Source organism: Rutidosis leptorrhynchoides, chromosome 1 (genome assembly GCF_046630445.1).
Source record: "Rutidosis leptorrhynchoides isolate AG116_Rl617_1_P2 chromosome 1, CSIRO_AGI_Rlap_v1, whole genome shotgun sequence".
NCBI classification, from domain to species: domain Eukaryota; kingdom Viridiplantae; phylum Streptophyta; class Magnoliopsida; order Asterales; family Asteraceae; genus Rutidosis; species Rutidosis leptorrhynchoides.
Window position 1 is genome coordinate 346749154 of NC_092333.1, and position 24297 is coordinate 346773450.

Consider the following 24297-nt stretch of genomic DNA (forward strand, 5'->3'; position numbering starts at 1 on the left):
TCGATGCTAAAAGGTCATCTATTATTTTGAGACGCTATGGTTACCTTTACTTATTTGACACCTTTTAAATTTTTCTGTTTGAGCCATTTGGGATAACGTATCACCCAAATTGGTCCTTTTAGTTCGAATGGGTTGATAATTGTATATGTATGGAAATCACCAACCACGCTCTCTGCCCAATGGTTTCAGTTGAATTCATTCAGGTACTAATAATAATAATTTAATTTAATACCAACATAGGAAAGTGAACTAGCATATTTTGATATTTACATGAGGATAAAATTATGTCTCCAGTGATAAACTAAAAAGTCAACCTCAATTGCATAAATGAACCTTTAAAATTCAATGTCATCAAAGAAAGTAGCTATTTATGCTGACTCAACATCGTGAATATCATAACCAGTTTCATATGATCATCCTTTAGGTTGTTAAGTCAATGCTTATGGTGTAACTAAGAAAGTTTTAGGTTGTTAAGTCAATGCTTATGGTGTAACTAAGAAAGTTTTCGTGCTCATGTACAGACTCGTGATTTAATATTATGGTCCAATATCCGGCAGCTTTCAAAGCAGTTTTGGTGGTGGGGTGTGTTTTTATATATTTTATTCTGAAGATTGAAATTAAGGTGTTTTTTTTCCTATGTAAATTTTTTTTACTTTTCTTCAATTTCAGAAAGACATTGTTCGTGTCGTTTAAGGATATAAAGATGATGGTTCCAAGCCAGTTGAGACAGACAAGCAAGCTGAGTTTTTACTTATGCACGGCCAAAGACATACTAGTATACTCATAAAAAGGTTGATTTATTTACTGTAGCAGGGGTGTTATCGTAATTTCACTGGACTAAAATATCTCCTCTACAGTTGGCTTCTTGTACACGCCTTCATTTTCGTTCAGTAAATCACCACCTTCTTTCTTTCCATGAAGATATTTACTTCTATTGATATTGATATAATTACACGCAACTATTAGGTGTCCACACACAAATTTTTGTTGCCTTACACGCATCAGTTTCTTTGGCAGTAGGCTTTTGCCACGTATTATTTAGAAATTGATCCTCTCTCATTTATATGTATTCTTCACTCATTCAATTCGTCTTGTTCGTGCGCATCACAATTTGGTAACCTATCATTCTATCCATAAAATGCTTCTTCAATAAAGATAATCACTGATTATGTTTCTTTCTTTATGTTTCCTTAACCCTCAATCGATTTATTTTTACGGACTTTAGGGTTTAATTTACTAAAGGCTTCATCTATTGATTTTCATTCGCTTTAGGCTTTTATATTGATTTCTACGATCTTTATGCTTCTTTCAGGTTTTTCCAGGTCACATTCCAGGTATTTTCAGGTCGCTGACTCAATGACTGGTGAGATGTTAATTTTAGTTGCTTTAGGTTTGTATGTGTCTTTCGGTCATTGATAGAAGCTTTCGATTATTGGAGTTTGGGTAGTATAATAGTCGATACAGATATGATTAATTTGTAATTGAAGCTGCTTTCTGATTTTGATATTGAGTTGTGATTTTACTATTTGTGGTTTTGAAATGTGTTTCGAAGGCTACAACTGAATGGAAAGTTAGAAGTTTTGAAGAATTAAGCCGCTAATCCTACTAGGGTATGTGAAATTTTATACCCTTCAATTTTTATATAATTTGAATCTTGTTTGTTTGTAGAATCTTGTTTGTACTCTTTGCCTTTTATTTTACAGCATTTACTATAGTATCAAATAATGTTAAATTTACTTGCACTAAAGTAATAAGTATGTTATATACAATACTAAATACTAAGATGAGGTGGACATGTGTTACAATTTTGTGATATTTTCTTGGAGTAACACCTTTTATCATTTTGACAAAACTGATGATGTTTGAGTATTTTGGTTCAAATGACATGTATTTTTTTGTTGAATAAGTTATCGGTATGGTGTTATTATCAATCACAAGGCTTATCGGGCATCAGTGGTTGGAGCTGTGATTGAATACCTAAATGAGTGCAGGCGGACCGTGAAGATTTTGGTAGATAAGAGAAGATTCGATAGAGGTAGGGTGAATAAGTATAAAGCATAAGATGATTCGACTTTAGATGTTGAGAGTATATACACGAGGAGTAATGGTGTTGGTGGTGATGATACGAGTGACGTTTAGATTCTTCAATGACAGTCATTGATGATGAACTTGCAATTTAAGTTGGTGCAACAAATTAGGATTAATGTTGTTCCTTGTTTTAAAAGATCATGGTGAATTATGCAGTTTGAACTACATCATGTTAGCAAGGTACATCCTTTTAACATATTCTATGCAATGTTGAGATGTATAGTACAACTCATTTTATGTAATAGAGTTTGCAGTTAATTCTTGAAAAACTTGATCGTTTTGAGAGACATTCCATGTTTATGAAGAATCCTTTATTTATGCCAGGTGTTATAGCCAACAAGTATGTTTTACAGTTGACAAAACATATTCTAATCATTTTTAGTTTAAATTCAATTTCGATTCAGTCTACGCAAAAGCTTCAGTCGACACTCGACAGTCAAATTATGTAGCAATACCTGCACATATAAAATTTGAACTTGTAATACCTGCAAATTATGTAACTAAACATGATTATAGACTTGATTGATATTGTACATGTTTCTATCTTGTATGTTTATATTTTGATTTAAAAAAAAAGCACATTCATGATAAATGGATGACTTGTGTTTTCTCTTTTAAGTACGCGGGTGACTAACCAGAAATAGCTGCTCCATACTGTCTTGACATCTACAAACTCTATGTATTTAAGCCAGTGATAGAATCTACAACCATTTTCTACAGCAACGTCAAATATTTTCGTCCTGGGCCGTGCATATGCACGGCCATTAACTCACTAGTATATATATATATATATATATATATATATATATATATATATATATATATATATATATATATATATATATATATATATATATATATATATAATGGTAGGATCAAGAGGGAAGTAACCAAGCGGGGGAAGCAATTTTTTTTTCTTCGTTTTTTGAAAAAACTTTGTTCACGAACATTATAGATTGGATGAAAATAAGAACATTTAGAAAAGACACTTCGTGATGAATGTTATTATTTTGGCGGGAAAACGCTCGAAGAATTAATATATAACAATTATCGTGTTTTTCGAGCGTATGTTGAGGCTTTAGACATTAGGGTTTAGATATTAGGGTTTAGATATTAGGGTTTATAGGGTTTAGATATTAGGGTTTAGAAATTTAGGGTTTAGGGTTTAGATTTAGGGTTTAGATTTAGGATTTAGATTGAGTTTTTAAATCGGGCTAAATTTTACTTCACAAAACATGAAAAAAAAAACGTTAACATTCTTCACGAACAATATTATCTTGAATGTTATTTTCGTCGATCGTTTTCCCGCCAAAATAATAACATTCATCACGGAGTGTCTTTTCTAAATGTTCTTATTTTCATCCAATCTATAATGTTCATGAACAAAGTTTTTTCAAAAATCGAATTTTTTTTTTTTGCTTCCCTCGCTTCCCCCCGATTGATTACTTCCCATTGATCCTGGCCCTATATAATGATTGACGTGGAGACTCCAGAAAAATAAAACCAAAAATTGGTCATTAATTTATGGATAATAGGCCATAGTAGCATATTACTGACAACTTATTTTTCTACATTGGAACAGTGGTTTAAACACTTTCCATACTATTGTGTTTGAAGTGAAATGTGAAATTTAACTTCACCAAGGATCCATATGAAATGTAGATTCTGTATTCCCGATACATATACCAATATATCATGGCTGTACTTGAAATAATAGAGGTAAAGTTAAAACGTGCAATCCAATGGAGAAAAACTCATATCTGCTCATTTTCAACCCTAGAAAGATAGCCATTGGCCAAGATCATCGTCGCCAAACGTGCGTGTTTCAGTGTCAATATCACCGTCATCAGTATCACCATCTGAAACCACCGACGATAACGGTGATAGAAGAACAATTAGCAGGATTTTTTCACTCTTATAGCAATATACAAATCTGATTTAAGTAATGAAAGAACAATTATCAAGGTAAAGAAGAATTTGGTAACAACAATTCATCAAATTATAATTTGGGTGATTTCACGTTTCTTAAAATAATGATTTGGGTGTTTTTATTTTTGTTTTTGATTTCAACATGCGTGTAGTGTTTTTGATTTCGAATATGCACCTCGAACCGTTTTGGATTTTTGAAGGAAGTTTGTTACTTTTTTTTTAATTTATTCCCTTTGTTCATCTTGGACTATTGAAGGATATTTTTTTCCAGTTTATACATTTTGTTCCTAATTACTCAATTGATTGATCGATATTATGATGTAATTGCTTCTACTAATTTTATACATTTACATATATGTTTACGTATGTATAACTGCGAATAGGAGACGACTGAGTATATTTATGTGTATAATAATAATGATAATTACGAGTAATTAAAAAGGGTGATTTAGTAATTACGAGTAATTAAAAAGGGTGATTTAGTACCTTCAAAATTCGATTTTCCGTCCAACAATAGCATCGGAAACTGCAGTAATATCATATACGTTTAGTTTCTAATCACGCAAATAAAATACTAACCTGAAAGTAATACATACGGAGTGGTTAACTAATGGTTGAAAATATACCTTTTAGAATCAACTTATCCTACTTTTTCAAGTCTGGCTTTACCAGTGGTACATGCAGAACCAACATCGTCGGTTAGTTCTTGCTTCAACTTTGGTTCCGGGTATCCAAAGTCCTGTATAGCAGCGTATTAAGCGTTAATAATAATTATATTTGGAAAACAATCTACTTGAAAACATATATAACTGTTTGATCTTCCAATTTCAGAATGTTGATTATGAGATTCGAACATTACTTGCAAAAAGGATAACACCAAATCCTGGTTTCCGACAGAAGTAAGCCATCAACGTTTAATGACCCTGGATTTTCCAACGTTTATTTATTAATAATTGTTATTATTGATACGTGTGATAAAACGAATGTATGTTATTACAATTACATGTTGCCATGATTGCCCGAACTTGACTTTAATTGCCCGAAACGTCCTTGTGACACACGAAACTTACACGAATAATATTTTCACATATTATTTACATTCATGATTAGTTTTATTAATCATTTTAATTAACTAAAGTTGTTAGTTAGTTACTTGGGCTTTTAATTGGATTAACTTGTTAATTACATGCATACTTGAGCTTTTATTTGAACTTGGGCCTTTACTAGTGTTATTGGACTTTAGAAGCCCACCCTACATCTCACAAGGATTATTTAGCCCATCATTAATATGTAAGTGTTACTTGGAACCAAACTAGAAGACTTAACTAGCCTTGGAATCTTGTTACTTCTCCTCCCCATGCACATACCACCTTGTAACCAACTTTAATGAACTTTACAAGCTAGTAATCAAAGAACAAACTTCCCCCTCCCTTTTTCTGCTGAATGTCGAAGGCCTTTGTGGCCTTTTAGTGGTGTTTTAAATTTTTTTTTTACACTACATACTCACTAGTATTCATTTTACTCTTTCATTCAAAACACACACACTTAACTTGCAATTACTTTCTCTCAAACTTTCTCTCTTTTCTCTCCATACTTGTAAATACTTGTAAGTAACAAGAACTTCTTTTTTTTTTCTCCTCTTGTTCTTCACCAAAACCGTAGCTTAAAGCTACATGATCATCATCATCATTTGTTGTTCTTTGTTGTTTGTTACTTGTTCTTGATTATTGTTTAACTACTTGTCTTTGTAAATTGTTGTTACTTACTTACATGTTACAAGAATAAACTTTCTAGTTTGATTCTTCTTTTATCTTGTTTTACAAGAACAACAAGAACATAAACTTACTAGATATGTTCTACATACACTTTCTTTAAAGATTGCAAGTTCTTGTGTTAAAATCATGCTTGTAGTTCTTAAAGTAAACTTAAAGTTTACTTTTCTTAAAGATCAAACCTTGGTTGAATCTTTAAAAGTATGAACAAACCATGAACCTTTTACTTGTTTATTTAGTATTACTTGCACTTTAATTTTATGATTTTGGTTGTTGTTGGTCAAGTACTACAAGTTAGTCTTGATCTCATATCTCTTGGAACTAAAAGTTAACTTAAAAGTTCAAGAACATGTAAATAAGTTTTCTTTAAATATAACTTTGTATACTTATGCTTGAGCTAGACTTTTGGGTCTTGGATCTTCAAGATCTAACTAAGAACTATGTTCTACATCTTAAGATCTTGATTAGTTAGTTTACTTTCAAGTTTGTAACTTGTTATTAGCTTTAAAGTTCATGTATGTGTTAGATCTAAGACTTTGATGTAACTTTGGTTCATCAAAACACTTGCAACACTTAAGTGAGTTGTGCTTCATGTCTTAGACTTGTACTTGGATTATGATGGTCAAATCTTGGTCAAGATGATGCAAACACATCAATGAGTTATACACTTGAAGCTATATCAAGGATGAGAACCGTGATAAGCATCGAGCACCGGAACCCATTATTTTCTGTTTACTGTCTTCTACCTATTGTTTTGGTGATTCTGTAACATACCAGTAGACCTGGGCTGTTGTGATTATGATTTTCAAATAGATCTTTTCGAGTAGATAACTTTTCATATAGGACTCGTCTTATCCGAGTTACGGTTTAGGATTTATGGCCCTCCGATCGTCACTATGTCCTTTTAACGTTGTGCAGAAATTTCTGACCTACTCGCACTTAGACCGTCGCCACGGTCAAACGAAGACGAGTTTGCTTCTGTAAATTTTACCACAACTAAAGGACTCATAGACGGAGCTATGGCCACTGGTCTCACCTTAATTCAGTAAGGGTAGAGGCCGTGGTGACTGACCGAAGTCAGCCTTTGTTGTAAACTACTTTCATGAACGAAACCTACTTTACACCTTTTGTTAAATGATGAATGATGATGACCCTTAAGACCTTATTTACATACTTTTAAACCAATTAAGATGATTTAATGACTTAGTACTATTTGCCTTAGGTTGAGGACCTTCGGACCGATTACTTGCACACCTTTTCCGAACCGACTTTACGACTACATTATCATTGTGAGTTATAGCATTCCCTTTTTACTTTAAACTTATTTTGGGAACTGAGAATACATGCGGATTTTATGTTTTACATACTAGGCACGAGTACTTAAACTTATATATGTGTGGGTTATACAACGGCATAAACATTCCCTTTAGCTCGGTAACGTTTAATCATTGGTTTTTGAACCGTGAACGCGAATCTTAGATATGGATCCATAGGGTTTGACATCCCCACTCGGGCTAGTAGCGCTAGCATTTAATGAGTGTTTAATACTTCATAGACATACGCACTTGTCAAGTGTACTTTCAGGGGTATAAACGTTAAGTTAGTTACCAAGTGCCCACGGTTAACATATACTTTATCATACTGTTTTGAAACGCTCTTTGTAGCACTGAAATCTCGTGGCCTACCTTACATACTGTTATACTTAAACTATAGCTCACCAACCTTTGTGTTGATGTTTTTAAGCATGTTTTTCTCAGGTGCTTGAGGTTAGCTTCCGCTGTGTACTAGTCGTGTTGTAGACACCCGCTGCTTAGAGTTGTCATCACATGAACTACTTTATCTTGCATTCATACTTTACTACTTTTGAACTATGACTTGTAACGAACATTGTGGTCACATACACTTATTATTTGCTTCTACTTAGTGAAGCATGCTTTTGGATTGTAAAACATTCGATGTTGGTTTAGACATCACTTTATTTATGAATGCAAACTCTTTTTGAAATGGCATATAGTACTTAACCTTGTAATGATCCTGTTGTTGATGATTCGTACACGATGGTTTTGTACGGGGCATCACATTTGGTATCAGAGCATTGATTGTAGGGAATTAGGTTGCATTAGTGAGTCTAAGACCGACCCGAGTAGGATTCACTAATAGGACTAATCTACAACTTGCTAGTTTACTTGTTTTCACTGAACTTACTGCATGCTGCTGCTTGCTCTTACTGCCATATGCCGTATGCTACTACATGATTTCACTACTGCATGCTATTACTTACTTTCGATTGCATGCTACCTTCGTACGATTTGCTGTTATTGCCATGCTACTTATTGTTATACATGATTTAAACTGTTGGCCTAATACGTGCTTGCTTTATGACTTACTGACATGGAAAATTTATTTTTCCTTGTTCAGATGTCGGATGTACCACCTGCTAGCGTTTTGGGCAGTTTAGACTCGTCAGCCACCCCACCTGCTGCTGCTGCTGACACATCGATCCCGATACGCACGAGTGACCCCGGCGCTTCATCTTCCGGGACTAGCAGCCAGCCGCCTGCACCAGTGGCTACTATCGATGGACACGTAGACCCTGCGGAGATTCCAGCTCCGTCTGCTCCCGGATCCTCGGAGTTACAGCCCCGCATCGGTGGTGTTGTGATCCCCGGGGAGTTCGGGGAAGGGCCATTCTGTAACCATATGCGCATGCCGTGCCGATGCGCTCCAGATGGACGTTTAGTGCCGATTCCGCCATTCAGACACAGAGAGATGTTGGCCGCCTTCGAACTGCCAGTTCAGCCACCCGTGTCACCACCACATGATTCGGATGACTCATCATCCGCCGATTCTTCATCAGATGATTCTTCATCAGACTCCAGTGACGACGAGGACCCTGCTGATATACCTATACAGGCACCCTCCACCCCGCCGAAGAAGCAGTACCGTCCTGATGGCACCGTCATTCCAGGAGTGAATGGAGGTCGTGCCTTCACTGACGCTTTTGGACGGCATCGGAGGGTTACTGCCCGTAAGCGGCTTGTGTCGTACCCTTCCGACCCACTCATACGTAAGGCACCTCGTTACGTGCTGACTATTTTTGGAGCCGGGATGTCTGCACCTCGTTTTGTGAGGTCTGCACCACCCGCACCACCGGCATCACCCGCTCCATCCGCACCACCGGCCCCACCTGCACCACCAGTACCGCCCGCCCCACCAACTCCCACTGTCGAGGAATTGACAAGGGAGGTGGGAATCCTCCGAGCTCGGGTTACTGAGCTCGAGGAGCAGTTGGCTCAGGTTTTAGACATCCTACACCCACCTTCACTGTAGGAATTTTGTATTAGATTTCATGATGTAATCTAGTTGTAGTTTATTGTATTACTCATGTATTGTACGAACTTAATGAGATGTATGAAACTTATTATTAATGAATGGAAACTTTGTGATGTTACTTTTTGCACAAGTGTTCTATTTACGTTACTGTATGATGTTTTGCGGTACTTGTATCAACTTGCGTTACTTAATTAACATGTATTGTGCTGTTTACATGTTGATTGTTATATACTATATTATTATATATTGAATGCTGGATTTTGACTTGAGTCAAAATGTTTGTATAGAACACCATGGATAACGGTCGATCCACACCTACTGCTGCTCAAATTGAAGAGATGATCCAAGAACGTGTAGCCGCAGCCCTAGCAGAAAGAAACCTCCAAGCTCCACCGCCACCACCACTGGTTATCCCACCCGTTCGAAATGGATGTACTTACAAGGAATTCCAGAGCTGCAAACCGCATAACTTCAGTGGAACCGAGGGACCGGTTGGTCTCACCAGATGGTTCGAGAAACTTGAATCAGTATTCCGAGTTAGCAACTGTTCGGAGGACAACAAAACCAAATTTGCTTCTTGCACGCTGTCTGACGGCGCGCTCACGTGGTGGAACACAATGGCACAGGCACAAGGCATTGATGAGGCGTATGCTACGCCATGGGAAGCATTTAAGTGTGCCATGATTGAGGAGTATTGTCCGAGAACCGAAATACAGAAGATGGAAATTGAATTTATGCAGTTAAAGGCCGTTGGGAACGACCTTGATGGTTACAACAAGAGGTTTCTTGAGTTAGCTCTTATGTGTCCGACAATGGTCACCCCGGAATTCAAACGAATGGAAAGGTACTTCTGGGGACTCCCTAAGTCCATCAAAGGAAATGTCACATCGTCCAAACCCCCAAATGTTCCCGAAGCGATGCGCATGGCGCATACTTTAATGAATCAGATAACCATCGATGAACCGGAGAAAACTAAGTCTGAAGCAGGTGCTAGTGAGAAGCGCAAATGGGATAACCACAACAACAACAACAACAACAACAGGGGAAGAAACTATGAACAGAACCCGGCAAAACGACATGAGGGTTTCAGAGGAAACAACAACGGTGGAAACCCCAACCCCAACAACGACACCAACTCCAACCCGAACTACAAGGGAACCTTACCACAATGCAAGAGGTGTTACAAACACCACACTGGGTATTGCAATATTGTCTGCGAGAAGTGCCAAAGGTCTGGGCATATTGGAAAAGACTGCAAGGTCACCACTTTGAATGGGAAGCTGAACACCAATGGACCGAAGAAGTGCTACGAATGCGGGCAGACGGGCCATTTCAGAAATGCGTGTCCAAATAAACGAAAAGATGGCGGACCACCGCGCGCTAGAGCTTTCAATGTTAATGCAAGGGACGCACGCGAAAACCCCGAATTAGTGACAGGTATATTCAAAATCAACAATATTTTAGCTTCTGTCTTGTTTGATACTGGTGTGGATAGAAGTTATGTATGTAGACATTTTTGCGATAAGATTAATTGGTCATTAGTCCCGTTAAAAGAGAGTATGCTTGTCGAGGTCGCCAATGGAAAACTTGAAAAGGTTGACCATATTAGTCGTGGGGCTATTATCAACATAGCTGGCGCAGATTTCAAAATTGACTTGATACCTATCAAACTGGGAAGTTTTGACGTGATCGTCGGTATAGATTGGTTGAGCAAGATAAAGGCCGATATTATCTGTGGAGATAAAGCACTTCGCATACCACAAGGAGACGACGAACCACTGGTTATCTATGGAGAGAGATGTACCTCGAAGTTGAACCTCATTAGTTGCGTGAAAGCGCAAAAGATTATGAAGAAGGGACGTTTTGCTGTCCTAGCACATGTGAAAGCGGTAGAAACTGAGGTGAAGAGCGTGAACGACGTTCGAATTGTGAACAAATTTTCCGATGTCTTCCCAGAGGAATTGCCTGGATTGCCGCCGCAGAGAGCAGTAGAGTTTCAGATTGATTTAGTGCCAGGAGCTGCACCTGTAGCTCGTGCACCTTATAGACTCGCACCTTCCGAGATGCAAGAATTACAGAGTCAACTACAAGAGCTGTTAGATCGTGGATTTATTCAACCAAGTTTCTCGCCTTGGGGTGCACCTATGTTGTTTGTGAAGAAGAAGGATGGATCCTTCCGTATGTGTATCGACTACCGTGAACTCAACAAATTGACAATCAAGAATCGGTATCCTCTTCCACGAATTGACGATCTTTTTGATCAACTACAAGGATCGAGTGTCTACTCAAAGATCGATTTGCGATCCGGTTATCACCAGTTGAGGGTGAAGGAAAGTGACGTGATGAAAACTGCATTCAGGACCCGTTATGGTCATTATGAGTTTCTCGTGATGCCATTCGGTTTGACAAATGCACCTGCCGTGTTCATGGACCTCATGAATCGTGTCTGCAAACCGTACTTGGATAAGTTTGTTATCGTCTTCATAGATAATATCCTCATCTACTCTAAGAGCAAAGAAGAGCATGAGCAACACCTCCGACTAGTGCTTGAACTCTTGAGACAAGAGAAACTTTACGCCAAATTCTCCAAGTGTGAATTTTGGTTGAAGGAAGTACAATTTCTGGGTCATGTTGTGAGCGACCAGGGTATCAAAGTTGAACCCGCCAAGATTGAAGCCATCAGCAAGTGGGAGACCCCCACTACTCCGACTCATATTCGCCAATTCCTAGGTCTCGCGTTACTACCGAAGGTTCATTGAAGGATTTTCTCTGATTGCGCGTCCTTTGACCGCGCTGACTCACAAGGGCAAGAAGTTCATTTGGGAACCCGCACACGAATCAGCATTTCAAACTTTGAAGAAGAAGTTAACCACCGCACCTATCCTATTACTTCCCGAAGGCAGTGACGATTTCGTTGTTTATTGCGATGCTTCGAAGAGTGGTTTTGGTTGTGTACTGATGCAACGATCAAAGGTTATTGCCTATGCCTCCCGCCAATTGAAGATTCACGAGCGGAACTACACTACTCACGATCTTGAACTTGGAGCCGTTGTCTTTGCGCTTAAATTGTGGAGACACTATTTGTATGGAACTAAGAGTACTATCTTCACCGATCACAAGAGTCTCCAGCACATCTTCGATCAGAAGCAACTGAATATGAGACAGCGTCGATGGATCGAGACGCTCAACGACTACGATTATGAACTCCGTTATCACCCTAGCAAGGCTAATGTTGTAGCTGACGCTTTAAGCCGAAAGGAGAGGACGACACCTCTTCGTGTTAGGGCTCTGAACATCACCATCCATTCGAACCTCAACAGTTAGATCAGAGTAGCCCAAGATGAGGCTCTCAAGGAGGAGAATATATCTCATGAACATTTGAACATACTTGTATCTCGATTCAAGGTTAGGGAGTCTGGACTCCGATGTTATGCCGGAAGAATTTGGGTACCTTATTATGGAGATCTACGGAACCTCATACTTGATGAAGCACACAAATCAAGATATTCAATTCACCCTGGAGCGGGCAAAATGTATCACGACCTTAAAGAACAGTATTGGTGGTCGAATCTTAAGAAGGACGTTGCGACTTATGTTGGTAAGTGTTTGACTTGCTCGAAGGTTAAAGCCGAGCATCAGAGACCTTCTGGTTTACTTCAACAACCAGAAATCCCCCAATGGAAGTGGGAACAGATAACAATGGATTTCATTACTAAGCTGCCGAAGATGGTGGGCGGATACGATACCATTTGGGTTATTGTTGACCGCCTTACCAAATCGACACACTTCCTAGCGATGAAGGAAACTGATACAATGGAAAGACTTGCTCAATTATACATTAAGGAGGTTGTATCACGACACGGTGTACCTTTATCGATCATCTCCGATCGCGATCCCCGTTTTGCCTCTAGATTTTGGCGTTCTTTGCAAGAAGCCATGGGAACTCGTCTTGACATGAGTACTGCTTATCATCCTCAGACTGATGGGCAAAGTGAACGAACAATTCAGACCTTGGAAGACATGTTGCATGCATGTGTCATTGATTTCGGAAAGGCCTAGGAAAGGCATTTGCCACTAGCCGAATTCTCGTACAACAACAGTTATCACTCTAGCATTAATGCTGCACCTTTTGAAGCATTGTATGGCAGTAAGTGCCGATCTCCTATTTGTTGGGCTGAAGTAGGCGAAAAGCAAATCACCGGACCCGAGGTAGTCCACGAAATGACGGAGAAGATTGCTCAGATTCAAGCTAGACTTAAGACTGCCCGCGATCGTCAGAAGAGTTATGCTGATCTTAAACGTAAAGGCTTTGAATTCAACGTGGGTGATCGTGTTATGTTGAAGGTTACACCTTGGAAAGGTGTGATTCGCTTTGGAAAACGTGGAAAGTTAAACCCACGATACATTGGTCCTTTTGAAATCTTGGAACGTGTTGGACCCGTTGCATACCGTTTGGATCTACCAGCACAATTGAGCTCAGTTCATCCTACCTTCCATGTGTCAAACTTGAAGAAGTGTCTTGCTGCACCTGAACTTATCATACCACTAGAAGAACTTACAATTGATGACAAACTCCACTTTGTGGAGGAACCTTTTGAAATTATGGATCGTGAGATCAAAACTTTGAAACGCAATAAGATTCCGATCGTCCGAGTACGATGGAATGCCAAACGAGGACCTGAGTTTACTTGGGAGCGAGAGGATCAAATGATGCGGAAGTATCCTCACCTTTTCCCGACTCCTCCATCTACCTCAGCTTAAATTTCGGGACGAAATTTTCTTTAACAGGTGGGTAATGTAACGACCCTGGATTTTCCAACGTTTATTTATTAATAATTGTTATTATTGATACGTGTGATAAAACGAATGTATGTTATTACAATTACATGTTGCCATGATTGCCCGAACTTGACTTTAATTGCCCGAAACGTCCTTGTGACACACGAAACTTACACGAATAATATTTTCACATATTATTTACATTCATGATTAGTTTTATTAATCATTTTAATTAACTAAAGTTGTTAGTTAGTTACTTGGGCTTTTAATTGGATTAACTTGTTAATTACATGCATACTTGGGCTTTTATTTGAACTTGGGACTTTACTAGTGTTATTGGACTTTAGAAGCCCACCCTACATCTCACAAGGATTATTTAGCCCATCATTAATATGTAAGTGTTACTTGGAACCAAACTAGAAGACTTAACTAGCCTTGGAATCTTGTTACTTCTCCTCCCCATGCACATACCACCTTGTAACCAACTTTAATGAACTTTACAAGCTAGTAACCAAAGAACAAACTTCCCCCTCCCTTTTTCTGCTGAATGCCGAAGGCCTTTGTGGCCATTTGGTGGTGTTTTAATTTTTTTTACACTACATACTCACTAGTATTCATTTTACTCTTTCATTCAAAACACACACACTTAACTTGCAATTACTTTCTCTCAAACTTTCTCTCTTTTCTCTCCATACTTGTAAGTAACAAGAACTTCTTTTTTTTTTTCTCCTCTTGTTCTTCACCAAAACCGTAGCTTAAAGCTACATGATCATCATCATCATTTGTTGTTCTTTGTTGTTTGTTACTTGTTCTTGATTATTGTTTAACTACTTGTCTTTGTAAATTGTTGTTACTTACTTACATGTTACAAGAATAAACTTTCTAGTTTGATTCTTCTTTTATCTTGTTTTACAAGAACAACAAGAACATAAACTTACTAGATATGTTCTACATACACTTTCTTTAAAGATTGCAAGTTCTTGTGTTGAAATCATGCTTGTAGTTCTTAAAGTAAACTTAAAGTTTACTTTTCTTAAAGATCAAACCTTGGTTGAATCTTTAAAAGTATGAACAAACCATGAACCTTTTACTTGTTTATTTAGTTTTACTTGCACTTTAATTTTATGATTTTGGTTGTTGTTGGTCAAGTACTACAAGTTAGTCTTGATCTCATATCTCTTGGAACTAAAAGTTAACTTAAAAGTTCAAGAACATGTAAATAAGTTTTCTTTAAATATAACTTTGTATACTTATGCTTGATCTAGACTTTTGGGTCTTGGATCTTCAAGATCTAACTAAGAACTATGTTCTACATCTTAAGATCTTGATTAGTTAGTTTACTTTCAAGTTTGTAACTTGTTATTAGCTTTAAAGTTCATGTATGTGTTAGATCTAAGACTTTGATGTAACTTTGGTTCATCAAAACACTTGCAACACTTAAGTGAGTTGTGCTTCATGTCTTAGACTTGTACTTGGATTATGATGGTCAAATCTTGGTCAAGATGATGCAAACACATCAATGAGTTGTACACTTGAAGCTATATGCATCAAGGATGAGAACCGTGATAAGCATCGAGCACCGGAACCCATTATTTTCTGTTTACTGTCTTCTACCTACTGTTTTGGTGATTCTGTAACAGATCAGTAGACCTGGGCTGTTGTGATTATTATTTTAAAATAGATATTTTCAATTAGATAACTTTTCATATAGGACTCTTCTTAATCCGAGTTACGGTTTAGGATTTATGGCCCTCCGATCGTCACTATGTCATTTTAACGTTGTGCAGAAATTTCTGACCTACTCGCACTTAGACCGTCGCCACGGTCAAACAAAGACGAGTTTGCTTCTGTAAATTTTACCACAACTAAAGGACTCATAGAAGGAGCCATGGCCACTGGTCTCACCTTAATTCAGTAAGGGTAGAGGCCGTGGTGACTGACCGAAGTCAGCCTTTGTTGTAAACTACTTTCATGAACGAAACCTACTTTACACCTTTTGTTAAATGATGAATGATGATGACCCTTAAGACCTTATTTACATACTTTTAAACCTATTAAGACGATTTACTGACTTAGTACTATTTGCCTTAGGTTGAGGACCTTCGGACCGATTACTTGCACACCTTTTCCGAACCGACTTTACGACTACATTATCATTGTGAGTTATAGCATTTCCTTTTTACTTTAAACTTATTTTGGGAACTGAGAATACATGCGGATTTTATATTTTACATACTAGGCACGAGTACTTAAACTTATATATGTGTGGGTTATACAACGGCATAAACATTCCCTTTAGCTCGGTAACGTTTAATCATTGGTTTTTGAACCGTGAACGCGAATCTTAGATATGGATCCATAGGGTTTGACATCCCCACTCGGGCTAGTAGCGCTAGAATTTAACGAGTGTTTAATACTTCGTATACATATGCACTTGCCAAGTGTACTTTCAGGGGGTATAAACGTTAAGTTAGTTACCAAGTGCCCACGGTTAACATATACTTTATCATACTGTTTTGAAACGCTCTTTGTAGCACTGAAATCTCGTGGCCTACCTTACATACTGTTATACTTAAACTATAGCTCACCAACCTTTGTGTTGACATTTTTAAGCATGTTTTTCTCAGGTGCTTGAGGTTAGCTTCCGCTGTGTACTAGTCGTGCTGTAGACACCCGCTGCTTAGAGTTGTCATCGCATGAACTACTTTATCTTGCATTCATACTTTACTACTTTTGAACTATGACTTGTAACGACCATTGTGGTCACATACACTTATTATTTGCTTCTACTTAGTGAAGCATGCTTTTGGATTGTAAAACATTCGATGTTGGTTTAGACATCACTTTATTTATGAATGCAAACTCTTTTTGAAATCGCATATAGTACTTAACCTTGTAATGATCCTGTTGTTGATGATTCGTACACGATGGTTTTGTACGAGGCATCACACTTAATTCCATCCAACAGTAGCCTGTATAATCTGCTTACCAGTACATGTAACGCAAAAATAGTTTATCACATGAGCAAATATGAAATTCGAAAAAACAAAGATAAGATCATAAAACTGTAACTACTTCCCATGGTAACTACAGTTACTGGTATTATCAAATCAGTAACATATTTACGGATCTTGAACATGCTAACAAATAAGATCACTGAATAGGTACTTACAATGATTACTTTAGTATGAAACAAAATCGATAACCATTTGGGAGACTAATTCAAAGTATTTCTGATTATCAAATATATCAGAAAATCAGTTCAACATCCAGCAACCCAAACAATACGTGAACCCTAATTTCTGATTACCGATTTGAATCGTCAATTGTTGAAGGGCGAACCATATGATTTGTTAACCATAATTGTTGATTCCCGATTGACTCAATCGATTGATAGATTATTGATATATGTTCGAACCCTATCGAATTTTTATTTCAATTCTTAGATCGATCCACTGTTCTATTTGTTGATTACTTAGGGTTCTTATCTTTGGTGTTATCGATCCCATGTGTTGATGGTATTATGTTTATTGTTTTTGAAAAATAACAGTTTGGAATTCATGACTCACAACCTCATTTTTTATTTATTGAAATAATTGTGCCGTTGGTCCCTCCATTTTACCCCAAAAAGCTAACAGCGTCCCTCAAGTTTTTTTTTTTTTGGCTTTCAGCATCACTCTATTATCACTTTTTTTGATTGCGCGCCCCTCCGTCATTCAGATGTCACACTTGTACGTTAAGTGCCATCACGTGCATGAAACGTGATGGGTATTTTGGTCCTTTTACAGATTTAAGCAGATAGTACGATTGCTTATATATTGTGACAACCCGGAAATTTCTGACTAAATTTAAACTTTATCTTTATATCATTCCGACACGATAAGCAAAGTTTGTTAACATAAATCTCAAGAATTTTAAACTGTGTTCATACATTCATTTAACCTCGACCAAACTCCAATGATTCACGAACCATTATATGAACGAATATGATTATATATGTATATGTGCATATATTATAACTTGAAAACGTTAACAAAGTATTAGACGTATAATACTTTACATGAACGCATTTGTTTCAAAATATATTTAAAATAATTATCGACGGAATTAAAAGATAATATCAAATGATTGAATTATCAGATACATACAAGTCTCTATTGAGAGAGGTCCACTTTGATGTAGGAAACCTTTCCCTTTTAACCATATTCAGAAAATGGTAAAGTGATTTTACAAATAAGAACAAAGAGTCAATTAACGTGAAATAGACAAGAGTTAGTGAAGATTCCTATTTGATTTTCAATTCATACTTTACAACATTTTTCTCATGATTTTAATAAGATAACTATTTTAACCTTCATCTTAAAGTTGGAATGTGGAATGTAAATAACTTAGACATTGGGTATCGACATTTTACATTAAGATGATTTCGTACGTTTATCTAACCTTTAGACTTTATATCACATTGCACCAACGAACGTTAAAAACTTGAAATCTATTAAAAGTATATTTAATCTTACTTTTCTAAAACGTTTTACGATATAACTTTTACTATTTTAACCTTTTAATAAAATGATTATTTTATATATTTAGTTTTAGAAAACAAAGTTATCATATTTGATTTAAACATATAAAAATGTTTTAGTTTAAAAAGAACTTTATTAATTAGGACGTTTTATAAAATAATTTGTATATGACTTTTGAAGAACTTAAATAAAGTTTATATTATAAATTTCAAATATATAAAGTGTTTCAAAAATGTAAACGTGATTTGATATAATATTTTTCTACTATCTAAACGATTCCAAAATAAACTTTAAAAATATAATTAGTTTCGAAAAACTAAATATTGTATTATTACATATTTCAATGTGAACAAATTTATATATATTTTTTTAAAGGATATATATATATATATATATATATATATATATATATATATATATATATATATATATATATATATATATATATATATATATATATATATATATATATATATATATATATATATATATATATATATATATATATATATATATATATATATATATATATTTATATATTTTACAAGTGACAAAATATAATATTTAACGGATGATTTAAAATAATATATTTGGATAAACAACGAGACTTTGATTTATGGAAGCAAATGACCACGACACTCAAATACAAAGGTTGTGCTTTGGGTAATATAGTCTTTAGATGATTAAGTCTAATTATTGATGAAGGTACACGCCGCGTAACGTAAAGTGGTAGTTTTCTAAACGTACGAAAATGCGTTCGAGAATCCGGAAGCGAGACATAAGTCGAGTGACAACGTACGAGTCATTAGAGCTAAATTTACAATTTAACTACGCACGTAAATATAATATAATATATAATTAATTATATAAATTAAATAAATATATTAAATAAATATTTAAAACTGTCGGCAGCCTTTTTGATCGTGGATATGAGCTGGAAACAGGAACCTCCGCAATCACGGAGGTTTATGCTTGAAAAGCTCCACGATCGCGGAGCTGTGGGTCTCCAGTCAGGGGCTATAAATTTCAATCCATTCTACACTCAATTCAATCTCTCTATCTATATTATTACTCCGTAGTATATATTTATTTTATTTATATTATTATTATTATTATTATTAATCGTATTTAGTAGTATTATTATTAGCATTATACATAAAATACTACGACGAAGTCATGAGCGAGTTATTTCAAAACGGGTTTTACGAGCGGGATAGAGCTAAGGAAAATATGGGTTATAGCTATGGAGATTATAGGTAATGCTTGGGGGTATGCTCGTGAGGTCAATTTAGTGTTTATCATCTCCGTTGCATCTACGTACCTTTCCTGCAATATTGAATCTCAATAATGATACGTGAGCACTCATAACTCAACTTTTATATATTAATAGTGAATCCCTGACTAGTGCTCGAGTATATAGGATTATGCATGCTTGTATATTTAATATTGTCGTTAAATAGTTGACGATAGATTATGAACTAGTTACATATGCGGTTGAGATAAGGTATAAGATATGCATGTCGTTGGAAACCTAGCAAAAAATTAAGAACTTTTTATTTAGATATCGAATGGTTTCGATGAATGGATTAGAAGTTATAGTCAATTGAATTTTTGTATTATTATTATTAAAAATGATTATTATTATCGTCGTTATTATCGTCGTTATAGTTTTATGTAATTATTATTATTATTATTATTATTATTATTATTATTATTATTATTATTATTATTACTATTATTATTATTATTATTATTATTATTATTATTATTATTATTATTATTATTATCATTATCATTATCATTAAAGGGTATTATCATTAAAAATTGTTATTTTTACTATCGTTATTATCGTTAAAGTTATAATTAGTATTGTTATTATTATTATCATTAAAATAGTTATTAGTATTATCACTAATATTATCATAATAATAATAATAATAATTATTATTATTATAATTAAAATTAATATTAGTAACACCTAATTATTATGATTACTATTATTATCATTAATATGAACACGATATAAAAGACGATTAAAAGCTATTAAACGAATCAATTAGGAAATAATGAGTATAAGTATCATGATGATATTAAAATATTGAAAGGTATTGATTTAGATAAAAATATCGTTTTCATTATTTTTATCAATATTATTATTAAAAGTATTATTAATATTAAAACTATAATTTTTACAAAAATTATTATTTATAGGAATATCATTGTTAATATAAAATATCATTATTATTATTATTATCATTTTAATAAAAATTATCATTTTATCATAATATCATTTTTAGTAAATATAAATATTGATATTATTATTAGTAGAATAATAATAATTATTATTACAAAATAATACAATTTTTACGTACTATTGTTATTATCGATATCAAATAAATATGTGATACAAAGATATTTTACTACGTGTAATATAATTACATTAATACTACCTATCATATTATTTTATAATATTAAATGAACTTTATAAATTTTATTACTTAAGATATATAAAAGTATATTTTTGTTATATAAATTTTAATATAAAATTGTAATTATTAATAAATGAATTATATTATTTACTCTAATAAAATCTTTTAAAAATATTTAAATATATAAAACGACTATATTTAAATTATATAATAATCATGTATAAATTTTGGAAGTCATTTTGGTCAAAATGACTTTTGTTAACTTTTGCATATTAGTCTCGAGCATTAGGATTGTGATATACTATGACTTGACATAAATTGTTAGACAGATATTGATTGACATATAAATATATATAATTAATATAGGTTCGTGAATCCGAGGCCAACCTTGCACTTGTTCAATGACGTCATATGTATTTTTACTACGAAATACAGTAGTTTCATTTGCTCTCTTTTTAAATGCTTTTGCAATATATATTTTTGGGACTGAGAATACATGCGCTGCTTTTATAAATGTTTTACGGAATAGACACAAGTAATCAAAACTACATTCTATGGTTAGATTATCGAAATCGAATATCACCCTTTTTAGTCTGGTAATCTAAGAATTAGGGAACAGACACCCTAATTGACGCGAATCCTAAAGATAGATCTATTGGGCCTAACAAATCCCATCCGGGTTACGGATGCTTTAGTACTTCGATTTTATCTTGTCCGATGAGAGTCCCGGAATGATGGGGATATTCTAGACGCGTTCTGTTAATGTCGATTACCAGGTGTTCACCATATGAATGATTTTTATCTCTATGCAGTTTTTGCGAAATGCCTGATATGAGATGATGTTTATGAAAAATGGAAATGAAAATCTTGTGGTCTATTAAAATTATGGAAATGATCGATTATGATAAACTAATGAACTCACCAACCTTTTGGTTGACACTTTAAAGCATGTTTATTCTCAAGTTTGAAAGAAATCTTCCGCTGTGCATTAGCTCATTTTAAAGATATTACTTGGAGTCATTCATGGCATATTTCAAAAGACGTTGCATTCGAGTCGTTGAGTTCAACAAGATTATTATTAAGTCATTGACAGTTGATATACTATGAAATGGTATGCACGCCCGTTAACTTTCGATGTAATGAAAGTCTGTCTTTTAAAAACGAATGCAATATTTGTAAAATGTACCATTTAGAGGTCAAATACCTCGAAATGTAATCATATGTTATTATATTCGTCCTTATGGATTAGGACGGGTCGCTTCATGTGGTATCAGAGCGGTTGTCTTAGCGAACCAGGTCTACATTTGTGTGTCTAACTGATAGTCGTTAGGATGCATTAGTGAGTCTGGACTTCGACCTTAGTTGCATGTCAAAAATTTAGCTTATCATTTCTTGTCAGAAGTTACATGCTTATCATTCTTAGTCTAGACACATCTTACTACATTGATTGCATAATTAGTGTATAGACAAAATTCATATCTTAGCGTATCTGCTAATTCATATCTTAACGTATCTCTTACTCTAAACTTTGCCTAACATATTCCAAAGATTCTTCCGTAATTTATGGGATTTTGGTATTGTGTATACATATGTAATTTATGTATTAAAGAATACCAAATCTAAGTCTTATAATCTTCCTCATATCGAAAAATCATTTCCCTACTCTGTACGAGATGGATCCTGCAACCAGTTCCAGTTCCCCGGATTCCGACAGCTATTCCGATATGGAGTTTCACTCGAGCTCCGAAAGCAGTGTGACCGAAATGGACCAACCAATCAGCCATCATCTATTCTGGATGAATTGGGGATGGGTTCGTAGCCTCCTCAATCATTGGAGACAAGAAGAAGGTGATCCCTTCCATCCACCCCATTGCCCTCTTGGCGAAGAACCGGAAGCACTTACCGGCGAACCTGTCCGAAACACCATTTTCTCTCTCATTTCCAGAATATCTCGTCACGATTATATACTATATCAAATTCTAGATCTTATTTATCCGCTCGTCTGAACCGACAATCACCCCGGTGTAATAGAATATGTCAACGAGCTTCGCGCTCGGGTAGTGGCTTTGGAGAATATGGTGCGAAGGTTACAAACACCAGCAGCAGCACCAGCAGCATAACCAGTACCACCATTGACAATGCCAACAGAACTATTACCACCACCAACAACATCCACATCCTATGCTTCAACATCATAACTGTTCCATGAGCATCAACGTCATACTCATCATAGATATCAAGGAATACCAACAACAACAAACGATGAAGTGTTGATTCATAACTTCATTGGAGAAACGTTCTGCGACGATTATGTAGTCTCTAAAGTCTTAGAGATTATCTATTCTAGCTCTAACCATAAATCAGATGAGTGAACAGAGACAGTAGAGTAGAAACTCTGACCGGAATGGTGCACGATTTACAAGCTAGACTTGTTTTACCAACAACATCAACAGTATCGTCAGCATCACCAGCACAGTCAGTGCCGTCAACATTGTCAGAATCAGCAGCACTTATAACATCACAAACTCCATTAGTTCAAGAATCACTGTGGATATCTTCACAAATCAACAACAAGTATGTCATATCAACGAGTTATGAAGTATTAACTCATTTCCACTAAAGGATTTATATGTATATCTTATATCTTATATATATAAATTTTTAAAACATAATAAATCTTTCTGTACTAAGCTATTATGTGTAAATCTTAACTACTCGATTAATTCATATTACTAATATGTTATGATGTACATCTTTCGCCAGCAACTTAACCATCGATCTCTGTTTTAATTCAATGAATTCCATTTTATAATAAATCAAGTGTACTATTCAAATATACGTTTGATTGTACACTTTCATCTTCGATGTACTCGAAACCTTTCGAACAATATCATTCGTATCTTGCGAAGTTCACAAGAATTCCACAAATACCAACATCATGCATCAACAAATAACGAAGTATTGATTCATAATCTCAATTACATTGAAGAAATACTCCGTAGAAGTTATGTAATTTCTAAAGTTTTAGGGATTATTCAATTCTAGTTCCAACCATAAATCAAATGAGTTTAATGTAATATTAACTCATTAAATCTGTATTACATCTAAAGAAAATATATATACATATATTTTCATAAAGACTGTAATAAAAATTCTCTTGTACAAAATATTAACTTGTGAAACTTCTAACGGGTAGGTAATACCCGAGAGATATATAAATTCATAATTAATATGTTACATTCTTCGAATCTGATTCAGCAATCGTCAACTATACTCATCCAAATTTGATTACATATTCCGATTTTGACAAATCAAAATCCAAGTCAAGGTTTAACAGAATACATCAGCCTTAGATTCTTACATCTTTCAAAGCTATACTTTGACTTCAAAACTGTGATAGAACATCACTTCTATTTATAAAAACTCAAAAAAATATTCGTATCA

General features: G+C 35.0%; 1 long non-coding RNA gene across 1 annotated transcript; it reads left to right on the forward strand.

Annotated features, from left to right (window-relative positions):
- Positions 1-1074: 1074 nt before the first annotated feature.
- Positions 1075-2658, forward strand: LOC139870554 (uncharacterized). The gene is made up of 4 exons (XR_011766595.1): positions 1075-1114; positions 1313-1363; positions 1553-1610; positions 1992-2658. It is a non-coding gene; the product is annotated as an uncharacterized lncRNA (long non-coding RNA).
- Positions 2659-24297: the final 21639 nt, after the last annotated feature.